This window comes from Pinus tabuliformis, chromosome J, assembly GCF_031772625.1.
Source record: "Pinus tabuliformis cultivar Carrire ecotype Pingquan chromosome J, CPIR1, whole genome shotgun sequence".
Taxonomy (NCBI): domain Eukaryota; kingdom Viridiplantae; phylum Streptophyta; class Pinopsida; order Pinales; family Pinaceae; genus Pinus; species Pinus tabuliformis.
In genome coordinates this window covers 748,235,292-748,252,945 of record NC_142295.1, presented here as the reverse complement: position 1 = coordinate 748,252,945, position 17,654 = coordinate 748,235,292, and positions in this window count along the sequence as shown.

Sequence of the window (17,654 nt, the reverse complement as noted above, 5' to 3'; positions counted from 1 at the left end):
ATGGGCATTTTTAGAAAATCTCTTGAAATTCTGGTTACAAATCATGTTAAGATTATGAATTCAAAATAGTTGTACACTATCTTGCTGAGTTCTAATGTAGAAAGATAGAAAGCGCTTGAAGAGAAATAGACTCTGCCCACATCAATTGGTTCTCCTTGTTGGAGGGAAAAGCCAAGAAGAATCCTGCTTCACTACCCAACAAGAACTTTCTGGATGTCAATCTTACAAGATTGCAAGTAGAAGAATTCAGGTTAGCCAAAGAATGGCTAGTAACAAACAACCCTATACAAATCATCAAAGCATTCAACATCAAATACAAAATTTGGTAAATGAACAGAACCTACCAAATTTGTGTCCTCCTTAAAATCCTAGATGATGGGAGTTGGAATATCCTCATGCCACTATATATCATCGTTGCAAGATATTTCTTTTGAAACTAGATAGAATGGATAGTATTCAACATTATGATCTTTATGAAGTGCTACAATATGGTATTTAGTAACTTCATCACACTTTTTCTCCTTAGCTTTGAAATCTCATACATAAGTGGCTCATATGATGAAAGAGAAGGCTAGTCATCCATGTGATCATAAAATTCATCTTCAAATTTTTAAATGAGTAGCCCATGGCTTTCTTCTTCTATTGAGGAAAAAATAACATGCAATGTGTCAACCCTTTATTCCGTTTCAACCACTAGTTGCTTCAAGCTCAACCTTTTATTATATTTCAACCATTAATGGCTTCAAGGTGTTGCTATACAATAGAAGCATCAATTATCACATAACCATTAGAAGGCCCACTCTTCAACCTATTCTTATTCATAATTAAGATCCTAACACTTATTGAATACTTTTATTAAACTTGCAAATGAAGATAATTCCTTTCCACCGAGACTTCCAAACCATATTTCTATAAAATATTCCAAGGTATATACAATCATTCTCATCATTATATCTTCATGGAAAACACCAATATTTGAAATAATTTCATGAAGGATTCAATATGTAATGTAGTTGAATTAGTATAGCCATGGAATTTCACAATGTGCTCAATGTCCCAATATGATGAGAGCTCATTTAGGAATCTTGAGATACTTGAGAAATCAAATGGGGCATAACACTCGACCTCCTATGGGTGTAATGCCAAGTTTCTCCACTTCTAAATATTCAATATGAATAATTGAAATGAAAATTTGAAAATATATTGCAATCATACCTTATTTCAATATCAAAGGAGTTTTTGAATGAGAAAGACATATGTTGTTTGCTGAGCTCTGGTGCAATGGTAGATCGGTGTAAGTTTTAGAAAATAATAATGGGCATTTTCAGAAAATAATATGAAATTCAGGTTACAAATCATGTTAAGTTTATGAATTAAAAATATTTATATACTGTTTTGCCAAGTTTTGGTGCAACAACCTAGAAAGGGCTTGAATAGCAATAGGTTCTTCCTTCATCAATTGGTTCTCCTTATTAGAGGGAAAAGCCAAGAAGTAGCTTGCTTTAGTACCCAACAATTTTTTTTGGATGTCAATCTTACAAGATTGCAAGTAGAAGAATTCAGGTTAGCCAAAGAATGGTCAGTAAAAAACAACCCTCTAGCATAACAACCCTATTCAAATCATGAAATCATTCATCATTAAATATATAATTTGGTAAATGAACAAAACCTACCAAATTTGTGTCCTCCTTAGAATCCTAGATGATGGGAGTTGGAATATCCTCATGCCAATATATATCATCGTTGCAAGAAATTTCTTTTGAAACCAGATAGAATGGATAATATGTTGGAACTAATACTGAGAGGGGGGTGAATCAGTATTATCAGATCTATAATTTTATTTCCCAAACAGATTTATGTATGCTACTTCAGCGAAGTGAACTAGCGTGTACATGCCACTGTACTTAAATCAACTAGCGTATATCCAGAGAACTTTTGATTTAGACAATTTGTCATGTATTGAGCTTAAACCAGTATATTAGAAATTTATTAGATAATGCAGTAAAAGAAAAATAAAGCATCACACATAAGAAAAACACATGAACACCAAGATATAAGGTGGAAACTCAATGTGGGTAAAAACCACCTGCTGCTGTCATCTCTGTCTTGTTTTAATAATAAGAAAATCTATTTACAATCTTGTACTAGTGCAGACTCATACTAGTACGCAGGCACCCACCTGCAGAAGGCTACAATCTTCTCTCGTTCTCCAGCTACTACTGGAAGGGAGCTACAACCCCCTAGCTCTTGTACTAGCCAATATGTTTACTAGTACGCAGGTGCTAGCCTGTAGAAAACTCCACTCTTCCACCATGGACCACGTTCCATGAATTTTCATACTGGATACTCCTGAAACACAACACCACAATTTGAAGGCCATGTTTCTGTTGAGCCTTGAAAATGTCATGCATTTCCATTACACTTTCACTATTATGTCCATTATATCACCTCCACTTCACTACTATGTCACCACATTCATCCCACTTTCATTATCATTGGGCCACATTTATGTTTTTCCAATCTTTATTAATTCTAAGTCTTTTAAGTGAATTTGTGGTTAAAAATTAGAAAATAATGTGCATATGCTTATACCTAACAAATGGGTTGAGGTTGTTGACATGTGTAGGTTGAAAGGAGACTTCTAGAAGACCCTTATGTGGCACCCCAAGGCCAAATTCGAATTTGGTTGGAAAGAATCATGGGATCATGAGGATATGTGTCACATCTCCTAATTGTATTGTAACTCTAAGAAGACATGTGTCTTATCAGTTCCTATTTTGATTAGGACTCTAGAGGTAGAGGGAGAGATTCATGGACTCTCATTAATAAGATGGCTCTCATCTTTTTGTATAAATAGGAGATCTCTCTCCTTCATTTGTTAGTCTATTTTAGCTTAAGCTTGTTAGTCCCTAGTTCTTAAGTTTGTAATTCTTCCTTGATGGCTTTTGAAAGCTTTGGAGAACTTTGTTGTACTTTGTACTTTTGAAGAAATTGAATAAAGCTTTGATGTTCTCAACATGGAAGGAGATGTGAAGTAGATGTCATGGAGCATATTAGAATGTAAGGTAGAGTAGATTTCATTTTGTAAATATTGCTTTGTAGAATGTAAGGTAGAGTAGATTTCATTTTGTAAATATTGCTTTGATTTCATTATGTTATTTAATTGCTTTCAAGTTTGATAGATTAGATTTTTCATTCATGCAATTTTAATTCATGCAAGTGGCAGAGGGCCCCTGCACACTAAAGCCTTGTATAGTTGTCATTTAATTCTGCATTTAATTTTGTTATGCTTCTGTATATTAGCTGTACATAAATTGCTTTCAAGTTTGATAGATTAGATTTTTCATTCATGCAATTTTAATTCATGCAAGTGTGTTCAACCGGTTGATTGTAGATTAGTGATGCACATAGCCTTTTAATGACTAATGACATGATAGAATCATCTTGTCCTTCTGCTGAAACAACCAGGATACTGGGTCTCATAGTCACTAGCTCATTGTTTGGTTGTTGCATTCTATTTTGATTGTAGATTAGTGATGCACATAGCCTTTTAATGACTAATGACATGATAGAATCATCTTGTCCTTCTGCTGAAGCAGCAAGGATACTGGGTCTCATAGTCACTAGCTCATTGTTTGGTTATTGCATTTTATTTTGATTGAACTAGCTGTATATTTACACTTTTATTTAAATACTAATTCCATCAATAACATGTTTTAAGTTCTTTTGAAATGCTAAGTTTTGGAAGTTACCATTAGGGACATAGGCCTTGTCTTGAAATCTTTATCCATACTTGTCCTTTAAAAGTATTCTTAAGACCTTAGAATAGGATTTCCATTTGCATTAAACACTTTAGAAAACCAACAAGAACAAAACCCCAAAAACAACATAAACTATAAAACAACGAAGTAAGAGAAAGGTTAACTAAGCACATATGGTGCACCACACTTCATCAGTTTACGATACCCGGATTGATAATTTATGTAGGGCAATTTAAGACATTAAATTGACTAGACAGTTTCATCCAATTTTCATACTGGACCCATCAACAACATTGAAGCTCAGAAAATCATAACTGCAATACAACCATCAAATATATGTGCATCAACCAATCATTGAAACTCAATCATCACTTTCTGAATCAACCACAACTGAATCAATCACTGACGACCCATCATCATTGAAGCAAATCACAATCAATCAATCTGATCGATTATAACACAATTACCAGAATAGAGTCACCAGAACACAAAGTAGAACCCATAACTCTAAAGGGAACCAGCGTATAGATCTACAAATTCCAATTTATGATGTATACACTAATTTGATATGCTGAACCAACGTGTATATGCTCTTTTACTAAAGCGAACTTGCATACAGATCTGTAAATTCTAACTTAAAACACCACAACTATTCTAGACTTCAGTCATACCCAGATCATTATATTTACAGAATAAAATACACGTCAGTATTCAGATCTAGACTGTTCAAGACCAAACCACATAATGATAATACTTTTAAGCCTTTATGATCGCAATCCATCAACCTTTGTCAGCCATATAGGTGCCTCCTTATATCATATCAAGCAAACCATCAAAAGCTCATTAACTTGCATATATGATCCAACACCTCATAAGATTCAAATACTTGCACACCTAGCCTAATGATCTTCTCCTCCTTATATAGTTTTAGGCCTTTCTCAATACCATGGACCAAAACTACTTAGGATCAATACCTTGGACCAAATACTCAGATCAATTACCTTGGACCAAAAACTTTGTTTTTCCAAGATATACGTGTTTTTCCTTCTGTGGAAGTGTGTGTGTACGTATACGGTTCTTTTGTCTAGTAAACCTACGTGTATACATAGCTTGGACAAGGTGAACCTACATACACCTCTCTTTCTTCATTCTTTGTAGTCTGATATGTAATTCTTTGACCTGTTGCACTGTGAGCTTTCATCTGAGTGAGTTGCCATCAAGGACAACACCTGTATCATAATGCCAACAATCTTCCCTTTTGGACTTGATGGCAACAAGAACACCAAGACACTCTCCCCCTTTCACATCAAGGGCAAAGGGGAGACCAATATATTATCTCCTTTTGACATACATTATGCTGTTCATGCTCCCCATGAGTGCATGCTGAATTCTTTGATTGAGCTCCCTTTTTGTATGTGCTGAGATGCACTGAAATCGTTCATGCTCCCCTTGAGCACAAGCAGAGTCTGCAAAGATATTTTCCAAAATAATAACATGATTCTATAACTCAACTATGTGAGTATGACCTTCCTATCACCAGTGACTCATACATACATCCATTGTCCCAACCAAGTGGGGATATACCAAAATTGACTCATCCACCCAACCAAGTGGGGATATACCAATTGTTTATACATGACAAAAACAATAAATATTACATCATCCATCTTATGCAAAGTGGGGAACATAGGACTCATTCAAATGTATGAGAAGACATATCACATCCTAGACTTTTACATGGATTAAGCAACAAAAGGTATAAATATCTGAAGCCATAGCTGGACTCAGAAACCATAATGCCAACAATGCAAAATGCGAGTGAAGGTTAATGCTCCCCCTGAACCTGTGCTACATGTGCATTGTTAACAAGTCAATGATTAAGGCATCTTTATCAATTGGATAAAAATTAATGAATAGAGCATATCAATAGACTGTGTTCATGAACATCAGACATAGCACCCATATCAGAGCCCACCCCACTATTTTTCTTGTCTGAAAAACATATACGCTCCTTGTCCCACCAAAACCCGCGTGTGTACACAACTCAACTTCATGAAACACGTGTATAATAACCTTTCTCTGAAAAAAAAAATAGTTTTAACAACAGGATGATGCAACAACTACTCCCAGCTTTTGTCTGAGATATTCAAATGTTTCTCTGAGTAGTAGTTTAGTGAATATATCAGCAACCTGTTCTTTGGAGGGAACATACTCCAATTTGAATTTTTGTTCAAGCACTTGTTCACGTAGAAAATGGTATTTGATGGGTATGTGCTTGGTCTTGGAGTGCATGACTGGATTCTTTGAAATACTGATGGCACTTGTATTATCACATAGAATGGAGACGGGTGGAGTATATGTGATCCGAATGTCTTGCAAGGTTTGCATCATCCAAAGTAGTTGTGTGCAGCAAGAGGCAACAGCCACATATTCTGCTTCAGCTATAGATAAAGCAATTGAACTTTGTTTCTTGTTGAACCAAGACACTAACCTGGAACCCATATAGAATGCACCACCACTAGTGATTTTTTTGTCATCAACACTTCCTGCCCAATCTGCATCTGTATATGCATGAAGAGTAAGATCTGCATCTCTAGGATAAAATAAGCCAAAGTCCTGAGTTCCTTGAAGATATTTGAAAATTATTTTGACTACCTGAAGGTGCGATTAATTTGGATTTGCTTGGAATCTTCCAACTATTCCTACAACATGCATGATGTCAGGTCGGGTACTTGTTAGATAAAGCAGACTACCAATCATGGATCTGTAAGTTGGTTGATGTACTGCTACTGATTCATCATTTGAGCTGAGACTGCATCCTATTACCATTGGGGTACATACAGGTTTAGAATCTTCCATTCCATACCTTTTCAAGATCTATTTGAGATATTTGGTTTGTGAAAGAAAAATACCATATTTATTTTGTTGAACTTGTAGACCAAGAAAATAGGTAAGTTCACCAAGCAAGGACATTTCAAATTCTTGCTACATTACTGAAGCAAAATTATGACTCATGGATTCTTCATTGCTACCAAAAATGATATCATCAACATAAACAATAATAATTAGCAATTTATCAGTTTCAATCTTTGTATATAGATTGCTATCTGTTGAACCTTTTGTAAAACCTTGTTGGTGTAGATATTTGTCAAGGCAGTAATACCAGGCCCTTGGAACCTGTTTCAGACCATAGAGAGCCTTTTTGAGTCTACATACAAGTTTTGCATCATTTCCAAGAATGAATCCTTCTCGTTGTTCAATATAAACTTCTTCTTCTAAATCTCCATTCAGGAAGGCTGATTTTACATCCATTTGGTATAATTTGAATTTCTGAAAGCTAGAAAGAGCAAGAAACATCCTTATGGCTTCAAGTCTGGCAACAGGTGCAAAAGTTTCTTCAAAATCTATACCTTCTTGTTGAGCATACCCTTTACAAACAATTTTGGCCTTGTTTCTATTGACTTCTCCATTTTCATTTAGCTTGTTTTTGAATATCCATTTAGTTCCTATCATATTTTTATCATGAGGTCTAGGAACTAATTCCCAAGTATCATTTTTTTCAATTTGCTCAAGTTCTTCATCCATGGCCTTGACCCAACATTCATCTTTGCATGATTATTTTACATTTTGATGTTTGGTGGAGGATAGTAATGCTAGATAGCGTGAGGTCCTTGTAATAGTTCTTCTTGTTTGTACACTTGCCTCTTTTTCCCCTAAAATTTGAGTTTCTGGATGATTTTTCTGAACATACTGGACATAGTATTTTCTTCTACCATTATCCCTTCTTCTGTGCTTCATTGGTTTCTTCTTCAATATGATTTTGATTTGATGTGGGAAAATAATCCCCATCTTCTTCATTGGCATAATCTTTTGTTGATTTTATCTATGTTGGATTTTTGCATGCTTCATCAACTACAACATCAATGCTTTCAATAATTTTTCCAAGTCTTTTATTATAACATTCATATCCTTTACTTTTGGAAGAATAACCAAGAAGAATAAATTCATCTGCTCTGGGTTCAAACTTACCAAGTTTTTCATCAGTCCTTTTGATATAACATTTGCTTCCAAAAAGTTTAAAGTATTTGACAGTAGGAGTCTTACCATACTAAAGTTCATGTGGAGTTTGAGTGCTGTTTACTTGAACATTTGCTTGGTTGAGAATAGTTACGACAGTGAATGTAGCTTCACCCCAGAAGGTTGCAGGAGCTCCAGATTCATCTAGCATAGCTCGAGCCATTTGTTGAACAGTTATATTCATTCTTTCTACCACTCCATTTTGCTGAGGAGTCCTTGCGGTGGAGAATTGCCTTTTTATTCCATGTTGTTCACAAAAGTCAAAGAATTCATCCGAGGTAAATTCCCCTCCTCAATCAGATCTGAGGTATTTGATTTTTCGATCTGATTCATTTTCAACCAAAGCTTTGAAGGCTTGGAACTTTTCAAATGCTTCATCTTTATGCTTTAGAAGACCTATCCAACACATTCTGGAAAAATCATCAATGAACAAAATAAAGTATTCTTCTCCACGAGGTGACTTTTTCCTTGATGGTCCACATAAATCAGTATGGACAAGTTCAAGAGGCTTACTAGCTGACCCTTCCTTTTCCATGAAGTGAACTCTGGTTTGCTTGCCGATTTGACATGGTTTGCATATTGTATTTTCTGGGATGCTGATATCTAGAAGATCATGAACAACCTTGAATCTGCATGCTTTTCTTATTTGAGAAAAGCTTAGATGTCCCAATATTCTATGCCACAGCCAATTTTCATCATTTTTGCTTAGATAACATTGTTTTTGTCCTCCCTTGAGTATGTATAAGTTGTTTGGAGTTCTTGTACTTTTGATCATGGTCTCTCCTGTATCAAGCTCATTAAAAACACATCTGTTTGATCGAAACACCACTTCATTTCCTTGATCACACATTTGACTGACACTCAATAGGTTATACTTTAAACCATCTACATACATAACATTTCCAGCTTTAACCTTTTCTTTCAAGAAAACAGAGCCTTTACCTTTTATGACAGCAGGAGTGTCGTTTCCAAATGAGACAATTTTTTTCCTTTTCTAAGGCATTATATGAGTGAAGTTTTTCTTTGTTCCCTGTCATGTGTTTTGAGCATCCACTATCGATGTACCACTGATTTTCTTGTCCTTTTGCATATAAGGCTATTCCACATCTTTCAGTTTGAGATTCTTTCCTTCTCCATATCTTGGGATTTAATGGAGTTTGCTCCTTTTGAGATGTTTGCCGAAATTTGCTCCCGCGTTCAGATTCTTCATGATCAAAGTTGTTACAGATTGAGCATTCTATTTCATTTTCAAGAAGAGAAAAGTTATTATAGGAACTTTTCTTGATCCCTATTACATTCCTTTGATTTTGTGCTTCTTTAGTCATGATTGTTTTGTAAGCAACACATTGAGCAACTTTGTGTCCAAAATTATGACGTGAAAAACATTTCCCATTAAAGAAGTTCCTGCGACTATTGAATCTATTGACCTGGTGATTGTAGTTTCTATTGATATTCATCTTTGGAGCAAATTGAGTATGATTTACTTGAGGTTGATTGTGGCTTCTATTCATCCTTGGAGTAAATTGAGTCTGATTTACCTGGTGATTTGTGTTATGCCTTTGCTAACAATTGTCATACTATTCACTGGTCTTTGCTGCATCAAGATAGCTTTTGGTGGAGGTTGACGGATTTTGTGATTGAGATGCTTCTTCAGTATATACAAGACCTATCTTTATCAGAGGAGAATGCTGAACTTTGATCATTTCATTTAAAGTTTCTGATCCTTTAGCAAATCTAATATTGAGAGATTTCATTTTCTCAAGATCCTTTCTTAGACCCACAATTTCACATTCTAGTTTTTCATTGTGTTTTTCTTTTTTAGCAAGTTGGTATGTTAAGGTATCTATAATCATATTCTTTTCTTCTAAACAGATTTTGAGTTTAGATATTTCTCCATGGAGATCTTCCTCTTCTAATGAATCCCAAAAATTATCATCGTCATAAGCCATGAGAAGTCTGTAATCTTGTTTAGTTTCATCTTCATCACTATTAGATAAACCATCACTATCTTCATGAGTATAGTAACTCCTTTTATTCACAACTTGTTTTCTATTCCCTTTTGCATATTCCTTTCCTTTTTCAAATTTATATTTATGAGGACATCTGGTAGCATAATGACCGACTCTACCACAAGAAAAGCATTTAAAGGGTAACTTACCTCTAAACCTTCTAGAACCCCATTGAAGATTTTTGACAAAGTTGACCTCATCTTCTTCTTTTGAAATATGTCCTGATTCATTGTGTTCTTCCTTTCCTTTTGCTGAAGCTTTGAATGCAACTTCTCTCATATCTGATGGTCCTCCTTTTCTCATCTCAAAGGCAATTAAGATTTCATGAAGCTGCATCATAGTGATATTCTAGATCATCCTGTTTTTCTTCTATGGTGGACACTTTGGATTCAAATTTAGCAGAGAAGGATCTCAAAACTTTCTCAACTAAGGTAACTTCCTTAATTTCTTCACCCAGATTATTCATACAATTGACAACCTCATCTATTCGTAGGAAGTAACTAGATATGCTTTCATCACTATGCATCTTAAGAGTTTCATACTGAATTCTGAGAGTTTGAAGCTTAGCACGTTTTACCTGAGAGTCTTCTTCGTAGCTCAGAATGATTTTGTCCCATATTTCTTTGGATAATTTGAGCTACATGACTTTGACAAACTCTGATTGTGACAGAATTCCCAATAAAGTATTGACAACTTTGGCATTGGTTTCATATTGCTTTTTGCCTGCCGTATCTGTAGGAATTGCTGTTGGAAATGTATATCCTCCTTCCACAATTTTCTAGACATCCGTTCCAAGCAATTGTAGATAGGATGTGGTTCTTATTTTCCAATAAACAAAGTTTCTCCCATCGAAGATTGGCGGTCTGATGGATCCCATGCTTTCCTGATTAGTCATGTTGATGGATCTCCCTTCAAGCGATCAAGCTTCTTATGAAGGACTTTCTCTGATACCAATTGTTGGAAATAATACTGAGAGGGCGAGAATCAGTATTATCAGATCTATAATTTTATTTCCCAAACATATTTATATACACTACTTCAACGAAGTGAACTAGTGTGTACACGCAACTGTACTTAAAGAAACTAGTGTATATGCAGAGAACTTTTGATTTAGACAATTTATCATGTATTGAACTTAAACCAATATATCAGAAATTTATTAGATAGTGCAATAAAAGCAGAATAAAGCATCACACATAAGCAACACACATGAACACCAAGATATAAGGTGGAAACCCAATGTGGGTAAAAACCACCTGCTGTTGTCGTCTTTGTCTTCTTTTAATAATAAGAAAATCTGTTTACAATCTTGTACTGGTGCAGACTCATACCACTATGCAGACACCCACCTATAGAAGGCTACAACCTTCTCTCATTCTCCAACTACTGCTGGAAGGGAGCTAAAACCCCCTAGCTCTTGTACTACCCAATATGTTTACTAGTACGTAGGTGCCAGCCTATAGAAAACTCCACTCTTCCACCGGGGATCATGTTTCATGAATTTTCTGACTAGATACTCTTGGAACACAACACCATAGTTTGAAGGCCATGTTTCATCCAATTTTCATACTGGACCCATCAACAACATTGAAACTCAAAAAATCATAACTGCAATACAACCATCAAATACATCTGCATCAACCAATCACTAAAACTCAATCATCACTTTTTGAATCAACCACAACTAAATCAATCAATGACAACCCATCATCACTAAAGCAAATCACAATCAATCTGATCATTGAGAACACTGTTACTAGAATACAATCACTAGACCACAAAGCAGAACCCATAACTCTAAAGGGAACCAACGTACAGATATGCAAATTCCAATTTATGATGTATACGCTACTTTGATATGCTGAACCAACGTGTATACACTCTTTTACTAAAGTGAACCTACGTAAAGATCTGTAAATGCTAACTTAAAAAATCACAACTATTCCAGACTTTAGTCATATCTGGATCATTATATTTACAGAATAAAAAACGCATCAGTATTCAGATCTAGACTGTTCTAGATCAAACCACATAATGATAATACTTTTAAGCCTTTATGATCCCGGTCCATCAACCTTCATCAACCATATAGATGCCTCCTTAGATCATATCAAGCAAACCATTAGAAGCTCATTAACCTACATATTTGATCCAACACCTCATAAGATATTCAAATACTTGCACACCTAGCCTAATGATCTCCTCCTTATATAGTTTTAGGCCTTTCTCAATACCATGGACCAAACCTACTTATGACCAATACCTTGGACCAAATACCTCGGACCAATTACCTTGGGTCAAATACCTTGGACCAAGAAATACCTTGCACCAAAAACTTTGTTTTTCCATGATATACGCATTTTTCCTTCTGTGAAAGTGCATGTGTATGTATACGCTTCTTTTGTTCATTAAACCTGCTTGTATACGTAGCTTGGACAAGGTGAACCTACGTATACCTCTCTTTCTTCATTCTTTATAGTCTAATCTATAATTCTTTGACCTATTGCACTATGAGCTTTCATATGAGTGAGTTTCCGTCAAGGACAACACCTGTATCATAATGCCAACATAATATTCAAATTATGATATTTTTGAAGTTCTACAATATGGTCTTTAGTAACTTCATGACAATTTTTCTTCTTAGCTTTGAAATCTCATACATAAGTGGCTCATATGATGAAAGAGAAGGCTAGTCATCCATGTGATCATAAAATTCATTTTCAAATTTTTAAATGAGTAGCACATGGCTTTCTTATTCTATGGAGGAAAAAAGCTACATTCAATTCTTCAATCCTTTTTCTATTTCGACCATTATTCGCTTCAAGCTCAAACTTTTATTCTATTTCAACCACTAGTGGCTTCAAGGGGTTACTATATAATAGAAGCATAAAATAAAAGTATCAATCATCACATAACCATAATAAGGCTCACTCTTCAATCTATTCTTATTCATAATTAGGATCATAACACTTATTGAATACTTTTATTAAACCTGCAAATGAAGATAATTCCTTTCCACCGAGACTTCTAAACCATATTTCTATAAAATCTTCCAATGTATATACAATCATTCTCATCATTATATATTCATGGAAAACACCAATATTTGGAATAATTTCATGAAGGATTCAATGTGTAATATAGTTGAATTAGTATAGCCATGGAATTTCACAATGTGCTCAATGTCCCAGTATGATGAGAGCTCCTTTAGGAATCTTGAGATACTCGAGAAATCAAATGGGGCATAACACTCGACCTCATATGGGTGTAATGACATGTTTATCCACATCTAAACATTCAATATGAATATTTGAAATGAAAAATTGAAAATATATTATAATCATTACTTATTTCAATATCAAAGGAGTTTTCGGATGAGAAAGACATATGATGTTTGCTGAGCTCTGGTGCAGTGGTAGATTAGTGTAAGTTTACATTTTTTGGCCCAAATCATATTCCTAACAGATGGTTCTTAAGATAGGTTTACGACATCTACTTAAAAATCATAGGAGTGACATGTTTGAGGGTTAACTTTGGCTTCAAACCCTATCAAGATTATGGATTAAAAGATAGCTGTACACTGTTTTCTAAGCCCTAGTACAACATTAAATCAATGTAAGTTTACATTCTTTGACCCAAATTCTATTCCTAACAGATGGTGCTTATGGAATCTATTTGGGAGTCAGACTTACATGTCCACAAAGTTATGGCAGTTAGAAGTCCTAAGAGTAACATGGCACTTAGAAGTCCGAAGAGTAACATATTGAATGGGTTAATGCTATCTCAAAATATTACATAGAGGTATTTACATGGTTGAAACAATTTAAAGATGCGCAAATGTTTGGCCTATCTAACTTAATAATGGGCATTTTTAGAAAAGAACTTGAAATTCTGGTTACAAATCATGTGAAGATCATGAATTAAAAGTAGTTGTAAACTATTTTTCCAAGTTCTAGTGCAAAAACCTACAAAGGTATTGAAGAGAAATATACTCTGCCCACATCAATTGGTTCTCCTCATCAGAGGGAAAAACCCAGAAGCATCCTGCTTCACTACCCAACAAGATTTTTCTAGATGTCAATCTTACAAGATTGCAAGTAGAAGAATTCAGGTTAGCCAAAGAATGGCCAATAAAAAACAGGAAAGAAGACAATACTTGTGACCTTAGGCAGAAATCTCCTTCTGCAAACTGGGGCTACTAAATTAAGGTCTTTTCAGGTCAAGTTGGGTGGGGAGAGGAAGGAATTTTATCTACATTGGTTGTTGGAACTATAATGGTTCTATGTGGTCCTCTCTAGACACTTTTTACGACATAATTTCCTTGCAGGACCTCACTTTTATTAGTAAAAAATGAGGGGAAAAGGATCAAAATAGATTAATAACTTTTGCATGTAGTTCTAACTCTGAGTGACTTGCTGTTTTCGAAAAATAAATCACCAATAGGCTATAAACAAATTGTTTTCAAAACACCCATGCCCACTAATCTTGCTATCTAATATGCTAGAAATAAACCTAGGAATAAAGTATTGTCTTCTATTTCAGATCCTCAAACAAGCCCAAAAGACACTAAGACATACCCTCTATAGGACTGTAGCATGCTAGTGATGGGATTACCGCTGCACAACTATCATGCAAAAATTGTCACCCTAAATTTTCTTTTCCACAATAACATTGTTGTTCAACATGTTATCACCCAGGTTGTTCCCTATGACTCCCAAGGGAATACGGCCGGGGTAACCACTAACCAATCTTTGGATTACAGTTTCTAGCCAAACTGTAATCAGAGAGGGCTCTCTCTTTATGATTTGTCTCTGTTTGGATAGTATTTTAGGCTAGCTGTGATGTTCAGGTTTTGGTTTTATGTTTTGGTTGAGGGATGTCTTCTGTACCTAAGGTGCAAACCTTTAGATAATTTTAGTCCATTGGGCAATGGAGTCTTTGGTTACTGGTTGTTTGAGAAGTAGATTAGGATTGCTGAAACTGCAGGGCCTTTTGAATATCTCATGAAACAAACTTGGTATTATAGTGATGAAATGTGTGCAACCAGTGAAAAGCAATTAAGAATTTTCCACTAAGCTGGGTTGTGAGAAAGAGATGTATTGTAAAGGAGCAGACTTGAATTCCTAAACAATAATTTCTGTGAAAGATACAGTGTAGAGGTGCAACAATTAAGAATCACACCTTGATAACCATAACTGAAGAAAACATTTGTAATAGCATAGATTGAATTCAGGGTATTCTATGAATAAATCCTGGAATTAGTCTTTTTCTCTGCCATTAATTGTAAAATCTAGAACATGCATGAGTTATGAGAAAGTAACAGAAAGAAACATAACGAAAGTTTAAAGGAAACTTATTGAGCCATGACAACATGCAGGAATCCTGTAGCACTCAGCAATCGCATTACAATCCCTCAGACAACACAGACTTTGGAAATTCCATCGGCCTTTGTATTAAACTCTGAAAATTTACAGCAAAGAACTCTTGAAGAGAAATCAACAACAACCCCTGCAAGCTTATGCGAGGGGGAATATATACAAACAGTCATACAAAATATCTAAGGCGTTGAGTCATCTGAGAAATGAATGTTTTCACCAACTTTGTACAGAACAGTAGATAAGAAGTTATTACTGCTTTTAATACAACATAAATGCTCTTTATGTCTGTCAGAAGATATTTTGGCCTTTAGAGGCCACTGAGTCGGTCTGACCGTTCTGCTTTAACTCTGAAAAATGCGTCTTTATGGCCTGTCGTGCTGTAACTTTCGGCCCTGCTACCTGTTAGCTGTCAATTGTGCTTTGTTGGCCAAATAGTTCTGCTGAGTTGGCTCAGCCCTTCCTCTTTCATGCTTGCTGATCTTTTCAAGTTTTCCTGTGCATGATCACTTGTAGATTTGAATAATAAATAACAAAATTTGATTTACAGGCTCTGGTTTATAATATCATCTGTATTGCCTTAGTCCACCATTCCTGTGTGGGCAATTGATGTCTGAGAATTGCATCTAATGTCTCATCTGCCTCTGTATATTTATAGAAATTGGGAGGCGCTTCAAACAGATGTTTGATCTCATCCATAATAAAAAATAAGCTCTCTACCCTGTTGTAGAGACTTTGTCCTGTTGCTGGCCCTGTTTCCTCTGAGGTGCTGGCTTTCTCTGTGATCTGATTTGTGGCAAAGGTGTTCACCCTCTTGGCATAGTTTTCATGTGAAAGAAGTTTTCCTGCGCTGTTCAATAAGCCTGGAAGACCTCTGTTTTACAAAGCCACAAATTTTTCCATGAATCTATTGACCTCGGTCTGCATATCCTGGGTCCTCCTTTCTAGTGTCTGCACTAGGCTTCTCAGTGTTAGGACCCTCTTTATTAGCTGGATAGTCTCAGTTCTGTTGGAGATTCCCATAGTAGCTAACTGAGCACTTGTTCTGTTGTTAAGCACATTGATCATTCTATTGGCAACCTCAGGCATATTGCCTAGAGATGCCCTTGATCTCTGGATTTCCCTCTGTGCTTTTGCAATGAGCTCCAACTGCTCATGGATTGTCTCAATGTACTGCCATTGGTCAGTGATGGATTGGCCAATGTTGGCCCATAGCACTGTCTTGAGCTCAACTGTCACTTTATCCAATGTGAGCTCCTTTTCCAGCTCCTTTATCCTGTCTTTAAGGGCCTTTATTTCCCTGCCCTTTTCTGCTACAGTCTGCTTGGATTTGTCATATCTTTCATTCAACTTGCCCAAATTTTCCCTGGCCTCTTTTAACTCTGACATTTGGGCTTCCAGGGCTTGGATTTCATTCCTTAGTTTCTGCATGTCCAGGCTTGAAGCCTGGTCTGTTGTTGGCGCTGGTGCTGCCTGTTCTGTTTGTTGAGTAGGGGGAGTAGTGGTTTGAGGACCTTCCTCAAGATTAATTACTTCAGGAGGAGGCTGAGAGGTTTGACCTCCTTCCTTTTGTTGCAATGCTGCCTGCAATGCTGCCTGGGCAGCCTCTGACTCTCCCAACTTCTCTTGGGTCTGGATTAGCTGTTTGTATAGGGATACCAGCAAAGCAGTGGCATCTTGATCATGTCTCAGCTGAGCAACTTCTTCAGTTTGTGGGTGAATCGTTGCTGGGACTTTGACCATCTTTCTAAGGGCTGCCATGTCTGCGTCCCTCAATTTCAACAATGCCTGCACGGCCTTAATATCTTTGGGATCATGCCCAAGTTCTATAATTATATCTTCTAAGGCTTTAATTCTGTTATCCTTCGCTTGAGAGGATGCCCTTTCCAACTCAAGCTGGGCAGTTGTATTATTTAGGCTATTTTCTAGCCTGTAATTGTCCAGTGTTTTGTCTGCCAAGGAGGCATACACCATCTCACCTGTTTGTTTGTGCAATTCAATTTTGTCCATTGGGTGGATGTCCTTGGCAAGGACCTCAAGATTGGTCCTTATATAATCTGCGGGGGACTGTGGCTGTAGTACAACTGGCATAAAATGACTCATGATCATTTTGCCCTCCTGAACATCATAGGCAGACATCAGTCTTTGCTGGTTGGTAGGAGCCATTTTCAGCAGATGATTGTAGAGCTGTATTTTAAGTGGCTCATTTTTCCTTTTAATATCAATAAACTGCTGTTTGATTCCTCCTTCAGCTTCTCTTTGGTGGCTTGAGGAGCTGACTTCTCCTCCCATTGTTCTGTCTTGTCCCTGCTGGAAGGAGCTAGCAGATGCTTCTCTACTTGGTGGGCCCATGCCCAGAGACTGCCCAATTGGCATTTCCTCCTCAGAGAAGGGATTCATCCTATGCCTTTTTCCTCCCTGATTTATGGATG